Genomic DNA, 8,360 nt, shown 5'->3' on the forward strand with positions numbered 1-8,360 from the left:
ATCGTAAAGTGTTAAAGTAGCCATGTCCTCCAGGCACAGTTGCTTCAAAGACTTAGTCAGGGTTTTTTTTTGCACAGGTATGGAAAAACATAGCCGTTTTCCTTTGTAACATTTCTGGCAAAGCTGTTGTCTGTATTTGCAGTTAATGGGCAAATGTCAATCAGCCACCCAAGCCTTTGAAAGGATGCAGCTCTTTTAATGCTTTGTAAAAAGGTGCACATTGAAAGCCGTGGTGGTGCAGTGGTTAGAATGTAATACTGCAGGCTACTTCTGCTGACTGCTGGCTGCCAGCAGTTCAGCAGTTTGGATCTCACCAGCTCAAGGTTGACTCAGCCTTCTGAGGTCTGTAAAATGAAGACCCAGATTGTTGGGAACAATATGCTGACACTGTAAACCACTTAGAAAGGGCTGTAAAGCACTGTGAAGCACTATATAAGTCTAAGTGCTATTGCTATTTATACTCTTCAGTCAGTGGTGGGATTCAACCGGTATAACAACCAGTTCGCTGAGTACACATATGCCAAACATATGTTCTGCGCGCATGCAGTGCATTTGAAAACAGTTCTAAAACTTACCTTCTACTACAGTAAAACAGCTGGTGAGTAAAACAGCTGAGGTGTGGCAATCCGCTCTGCCACACCTATTAGCTGGGCTTTGAACAAAAGAAATAGAGGTCGGTATAGCGCAAGGGCAGATGGGCGGGCCCAGCTGATTGTTGGAGCGAACCGGCTGAATCCCACCCCTGTCTTCAATCAATTATATCCTTAACATACATGCATACCAGGGGTGGGTTCTACTTACCTTTACTACCGGTTCATGATGGGGCATGCGCAGAAGTATTTTGATGACGTCAGGGTCAGTGGGCGGAGCCTCTTGCCGGTTTTACTACCGGTTCTATAGAACCGGTGCGAACCGGGGGCAACCCACCACTGATGCATACCCATTGCATCATTAACTGTTGAGATTCGCAACATTGTACAATCAAAAGGGAGTGATAAATAGCAAGCCACAGAAAAACAAGGCAGGAGATAAGAAAAAGAAGCTTAGCTAAAGCAAGTTGATTCTATCTTCAGATTTGCTATTATTGTTTTATCTTAGTGTTTACCAAAAGTATCTTAATATTCATCATACACTGCTGGTCTGATAGGGCTGGCGACGGTGCAAAATAGGGCCTGGGTGCTCATGTGACAAGAAGCAATGTTCCACTGCCATGCTTGACATGTTCAAGAATGCAGATCAGTGGTGGGTTCCTCCCGGTTCGGCCCAGTTCTGCCGAGCCAGTAGCGGTGACGATATGACGTCACCGAACCGGTTCTGCCCCCCCGCCCCCCACCCCACCCTCCACATTATTCTTACCTTTTATTTGGCCCCCACCCCCAATCTATTGCTGCCTTCTGAGTCCCAGCTGATGGCTAGAGGGAAAAAAACTTGCCGAGGGCTTCAAAGGGCCTCCCTACAGCTGATCAGTATTAAAAGAAAACAAATGAGTAGACCGGTGCCTGCAAAAATAAATGGGTAGACCCGTGCCTGCAAAAATACATGAGTAGGTCAATGCCTGCAAAAATAAATGGGTAGACCAGTGCCTGCAAAAATAAATGAGTAGATCCGTACAGCTCTGCAAGCAGTTAAAAGCCTGGTCGACCTTTAGTACCTCTGCTAAATCCTAAATAATTGTCACATGACCATCAAGCCACGCCCACAAAATAAGCCACGCCTACAGAACCAGTAGTAAAAAATTTTAGAACCCACCCCGATACAGATGGTAATTTATTTATTTATTTATTTATTTATTTAATTTGTATACCGCCCTTCTCCCAGAAGGGACTCAGGGCGGTGAACAGCCAAAATTAAAAAACATACAAATGCAAAAGTTAAGATAATTAAAAGAATTAAATCACTGGCTACCCAATTTAAAACCCCAAATCCATAAAATTTAAAATCCCAATTAAAAATGCAGAAAGAGAGGAATGAATATCCTCATAAAACAAGCAATAAATAAATAAATATGGACAGATAAAATCTATCATTTCTATCCTTCTGGTATCACAGGGACAAACACGCCGGAGAAAAGGAATATATTGGTATCTGCTCATCAATAGCACAGAGTGAGAACCTTAAAAGGCTTGAGGCAACTTATAGGCACAATGGCTTGCTAAATAAGTGCAGGCCTATTTCAGATGCCTTTGTTTCTTTTTTCTTTGTTTTGAATGGATGGATCAGATATATCCTCCCTCAACAATGGCTTCCATGTCTGTCTTTATTATTATTTGCACAAGAGGGCCTTTGAATGTTCCACTCTGTCAGAGTTTCTAAAGGAGATAAATCTTCTAGCAGTAATCTACCTATTGTATTCCACGACTCACATTGATTGATCATGCATTTGTCTGCCTGTTTATCTTGTAAGGTTACTTAAAAGGTATCCTGATCCTGTTTGCTTTTTTTTTCTTTCCCTTTCTAAGGTGTCTGATGGAGCCCTTTCTATGATGGAACAGTGCTGCGTGATGATAATTTTAAAAAATAAGCTTTTTTGATGCTCCGGTATTGAAATTCTCTAGTGTGGCTCTCTAGTGGCATTCATTCATTCATTGGAGTTGGGGTGTAATAGCCTCTTTCTCCCCACTGTTCCTCATTGAGGGAACACCCCTTGTAAAGGCTCATCAACCAGGCTCCGACAGGGACCAAGATATATGTGAACCCTCAAATGATTTCTGATGTGCCCTCCCTCCAAATAGCACTGAAAAAAATAAAATAAAATGAGGCTTGGCCTGATTAAGAATGACATTAGATTGTGATACTGTAGCAGGGGTGGGTTCTACTTACCTTTACTACTGGTTCCCAACGGTAGTTCGCAAGCGTGCTCTTCTGCGCATGCACAGAAGCATTCTGATGATGTCGGGGTCAGTGGGCGGAGCCTCCCGCCGGTTTTACTACCAGTTCTATAGAACTGGTACGAACCGGGGGCAACCCACCACTGTACTGTAGGCAGACTCACTGGGAGATAGAGATAGTTTATCAATTTCTCCAGGCTGAGTAGAAATTCACCAAGACTTAATATTAAGTGTATGTTTCTTCTTCCCTTCCCTTCCCCTCCCTTTCCTTCCCTCTTCCATTCTAGCCTTTTTTTTTTTTTTTGCTTATTTGTAAGAAATTAAGGAAGACTGGAGAAAATCTTCTACATTCTGTTTGTTAGCATTTCATTTTCTCATCCTGGAATTCGGTTCTGTGCAGGAAGAGGAGTGTGATTGAAATATTTAGTTCCCATGACAACTATTACCTGTCTATTGACACCATTTTGTCATGAATAGCCTCAAGGCAACACCTATCCCTGCTATTTCCCTTTTAGTTGGATGGCCAAAATTCACCTGGCTGTGAGAGATGCTGTGTCTTTCTTCTATAAGTGGTTTTGGGTTGAATGTTGAAAAAAATGAAGCCAAGGGAGATGTTTTTGTACACTGTCAAATAATTTACTAAGATTGTATTGCTATTATTCTTCTCTTCCTTACTAATATCTATCTCTTCCCACTTATTACTATAACCATGTGCTTGTATCTTTCAATTTATATTGTTTTTACTTGTTTCCTAGTATGATTTGATAGCTTATTAGTAACCTTGACTATCACTAAATGTTGTATCTTTTTATTCTTGAAGAATCTATTTTATTCTCCTGATGTACACTGAGACCATATACACCAAAGACAACTGTCCAATCACACTTGGCCAATAAAGAATAGAATAGAATAGAATAGAATAGAATAGAATAGAATAGAATAGAATAGAATAGAACAGAACAGAACAGAACAGAACAGAACAGAATAGAATAGAATAGAATAGAATAGAATAGAATTTTATTGGCCAAGTGTGATTGGACACACAAGGAATTTGTCTTGGTGCATATGCTCTCAGTAGACATAAAAAGAAAAGATACATTTGTCAAGAATCATAAGGTACAACACTTAATGATAGTCATAGGGTACAAATAAGCAATCAGGAAACAATATCAATATAAATCGTAAGGATACAAGCAACAAAATTACAGTCATAGAGTCATAAGTGGAAGGATGACATAGGTGACAGGAATGATGAGAAGATTAATAGTAGTGCAGACTTAGTAAATAGTTTGACAGCTTTGAGAGAATTAGTTGTTTAGCAGAGTGATGGCGTTCGGGGAAAAACTGTCCTTGTGTCTAGTTGTTCTGGTGTGCAGTGCTCTATAGCATTGTTTTGAGGGTAGGAGTTGAAACAATTTATGTCCAGGGTGAGAGGGGTCTGTAAATATTTTCACAGCCCTCTTTTTGACTCATGCAGTATACAGGTCCTCAATGGAAGGCAGGTTGGTAGCAATTGTTTTTTTTCTGCAGTTCTAATTATCTATTAAGATTTATCTATAAAGAATTCTATTCTAGTGTATTCAAGGAGCCCAGGACAGTATGCATCAAACTTTTCCTGTCTCCAATTTTATCTCCCGAATTTACTTATTTACTCATTAGATTTAAGTTTTATCTTTCCTTTTAGAACCCAGGATGGCATGCAGACTATTCTCCAATTTTTTCACATGCAACAATTACTGTATATGAGGAAGTTTGAGCTGAGGAATAGCGGCTGCCTAAAGTCATTTGGTGAATTTTTCATGGCTAAAATTTGGTCCAGCTTTTTAAACATAATTTCTTTATTGAAAGATTTACAAACAGCAAAAAAAAAATAAACAAATCCCCTAATACAAACTAATAAAAGGTAAAAGGAGAAAAGAGAGAAAAGACAAAAAACAAAAGTGCAGAAAGAGTGAATAAAAAGAAATAAGACGTTTCTGATTTCCTTTGCAGCAACTATCAGTACAATTACAAAATTATTTTACTCTGATTACAAACGAAAGCTAGCTGTTTTCTATTATGCAGGTTTTTTCCTAATCTTTGAAAGCATACGTCATAAGTGATTTTTTCCCCCATTTTACGCAAAAATAAAAAATAAAAAAAAAATCTATAAGAGGCTTCCAGTCAACCATAAATGTAGACATTGTTTTTTCTCTAATCAAAGAAGTTAATTTAGCCATCATTGATCTGGCTTTCCAGGAATACATTGTTAATTAAAGCAGAAGCCAAGTAAATATCACATCCTGATATGCAAAAAGCATGGATAAGTTTGAAGCCCTATTTAAAAGTGCTTTCTAAATATTAAATGACATATCTTGTCTTTCAGGGGTGGCTCAAAAAGCAGACACAACCTTTACCAGCAAATCAAGATGTTAATATCTGTGGAAAACCAAATGGAGGCAGAACATCCATCCTGACACTGTTCCCGCGTCTTTAAAAACAAATAACAAGAGCAGTATTGTAGGAGTAACAGTAACAGAGTTGGAAGGGACTCCAGAGGTCATCTAGTCCAACCACCTGCTCACGCAGGAGACCTGTACTAGGGATTCGAACCAACAAACTGCTGACCTTTCTGATCGACAAGCTCAGTGTCTTAGCCACTGAGCCATCTAGTCAGGAGAAGGAATGGCAGAACTTGGGGTTAGAGTCAAAAGATGAATGAGCCTAGAGTCTCAGCGTAGCTACAAACGCCTCTTGAATTCTGTTGACTCTTACCTAATGCCAAGATATTGCTATTAGTTGAGTAGATTCCTGTGCTTAGGCATGATTAGCAGTGGTGGGATTCAAAATGTTTTACTACTGGTTCTGTGGGTGTGACTTGGTGGGCATGGCAGGAGAAGGATTCTGTAAAATCTCCATTCCCACCCCACTCCAGGAGAAGATTACTGCAAAATCCCCATTTCCTCCCGATCAGCTGGGACTTGGGAGGCAGAGAATAGATGGGGCAGGGCCAGACAGAGGTGGCATTTACTGGTTCTCTGAACTACTCAAAATTTCTACTACCGGTTCTCCAGAACTGGTCATAACCAGCTGAATACCACCTCTGATGATTAGTTATAAATCAATTTAACTGGAACGTCCAGTTATGGTCTTGATCATTTGTGGCTGACATTGTAGATTAATGTCAAGTCAGAAAGACCAGGACCACATGTGAAGTTCCAATTAAACTGATTTATTACCAATCATATCTATGCACAGGGAAATACTCAAATAATGGTTGGCATTATCTTGGTGTTAGATAAGGGTCAACAGAATTCAAGAGGGTTTGGACGTAATCTGCTTGTGGTTATGTAGAGACTCTAGGCTTGTTCCTCTATTCACTCCATTCTCAGGTTCTGCTATTTCTTCTCTTACAAGCATGAGCAATTATCCAGCTGGCTTTTCCACTGTACATATGTTTATAAAAATGTTTCATCCCCTTGTGCCACAGAAGAATTGGCTCTGTCATCCAGATCTATATTCTGTAATACAGTGACATCAATACCACTGTATCAGATCAGTATTTGCTGGTGAGAAGGTGCAACCATGTCACAAAATACATTATTAAAACTTTAAAATACAAATTAAAAAATTAAGGCAAACTCAGAAAAACATTAAAGAAAAGAAAAAATAAAAAGTGCAGAGAAAAAAGGGGGGAGGGAAAGAGAAAAAAATACAATTAATTTTCATAATTTATCATCTTCCCTAACATCTCAACCAATCCTAGCTCTTATATTTTATCTATTGACAAATAATAAAGCCTGATCCTTCAGTCTTAATCAACAAATGTCCATTAAGATTGATCTGAAATAACAATATTTATATTTTAACCTTAAACAATAGAATAGAATAGAATAGAATAGAATAGAATAGAATAGAATAGAATAGAATAGAATAGAATTTTATTGGCCAAGTGTGATTGCACACACAAGGAATTTGTCTTGGTGCATATGTTCTTAGTGTACATAAAAGAAAAAAATACCTTCTTCAAGAATCCTAAGGTACAACACTTAATGATAGTCATAGGGTACAAATAAATAATCAAATCATATTAGGAAACAGTCAATATAAATCGTAAGGATACATGCAACAAAGTTACAGTCATACAGTCATAAGTGGGAGGAGATGGGTGATAGGAACGATGAGAAGATTAATAGTAGTGCAGACTTAGTAAATAGTTTGACAGTGTTGAGGGAATTATTTGTATAGCAGAGTGATGGCATTCAGGAAAAAACTGTCCTTGTGTCTAGTTGTTCTGGTGTGCATTGCTCTATAGCATCGTTTTGAGGGTAGTAGTTGAAACAATTTATGTCCAGGATGTGAGGGGTCTGCAGATATTTTCGCAGCCCTCTTTTTGACTCGTGCAGTATACAGGTCCTCAATGGAAGGTAGGTTGGTAGCCATTGTTTTTTTTTTCTGCAAACAAATTCTGCAAACAAATTGATTTCATATCCTTTTCCTTTACAATGTAAAATTGCAGAAAACACATCTCCTGTTTTATCCTTGGTCTAAAACCATGAAAGAAAAATCCATCACATCTCCACCTCCTGTTTAAAAACAAGTCACTCTTATCAGCAACTATGGTGACTATGGGGATTAAAAAGAAAAAGAAAAAAACTTTGGAAAGCTATGAATTCAGTGTGATGGACATGATTTTACTGCAGAGGAAACATCTCAGCACATTGTTCAAGGGTAAGCTATAAGGCTTAACCAATTATTATTTGTGAGATGCCTTGAGATCCTCAGAGGCCGGGGATGAGCTAAATATTATCAAAGCTGTCACTCTTACTATAAATACTTATTTTAACCCCTGGGATGTACATTTCTTCCACAAAAATACCATTAAAAAAAAATAAATTAAAGAAATCATCGGCCACTCTCCTGCCTGAAGATGGCACTGGAGTCACTCACATGCTCGAATTCAGCTTCAATAGCAGAATATACTTGAATGGGCTGAGAATATGGATTTATCAGTCTGTGCAGTACAGAATCTTCCAGGTACACAAATGGGGGAAATCTCTATTATTAAAATGCATTCAAAGTTTCCTTCCTTCCTTCCTTCCTTCCTTCCTTCCTTCCTTCCTTCCTTCCTTCCTTCCTTCCTTCCTTCCTTCCTTCCTTCCTTCCTTCCTCCCCCCTCCCTCTCTCCCTCCCTCCCTCCCTCCCTTCCTTCCTTCCCTCCCTCCTTCCCTTCCCCTTTCCCTTCCCCTCCCTCCCTCCATCCCACTCCCCTTCACCTCCCTCCCTCCCCCTTCCCCTTTGCCTCCCTCCCTTCCCCTTCCCCTTCCTCCATCCCTCCCCCTTCCCTTCCCCTCTCTCCCTCCCCCTTCCCCTTCCCCTCCCCCTCCCTCCTAATTCCCCTCCCTATCCCCCTTCCCCTCCCTCCCTCCCTCCCTCACCTCACCTCACCTCACCCCTCCTTCCTGTGTGATCCCTTTTTTATTCCAATTCCGATCTATCTGAAGCAATTTTCTCTGTGGTTCTTCTGAGAGCCCCCAGAATTCTCCACAGATC

The 8,360-nt window shown here is 39.7% G+C and overlaps 1 long non-coding RNA gene across 1 annotated transcript; it reads left to right on the forward strand.

Annotated features, from left to right (window-relative positions):
* Nucleotides 1-2,912: 2,912 nt before the first annotated feature.
* Nucleotides 2,913-7,653, forward strand: LOC117663508 (uncharacterized). The gene is made up of 2 exons (XR_004590726.3): nt 2,913-3,060; nt 7,327-7,653. It is a non-coding gene; the product is annotated as an uncharacterized LOC117663508 (long non-coding RNA).
* Nucleotides 7,654-8,360: the final 707 nt, after the last annotated feature.

The sequence above is a fragment of the Pantherophis guttatus genome, chromosome 10, assembly GCF_059756535.1.
Source record: "Pantherophis guttatus breed Tessera chromosome 10, ASM5975653v1, whole genome shotgun sequence".
Lineage (NCBI taxonomy): Eukaryota > Metazoa > Chordata > Lepidosauria > Squamata > Colubridae > Pantherophis > Pantherophis guttatus.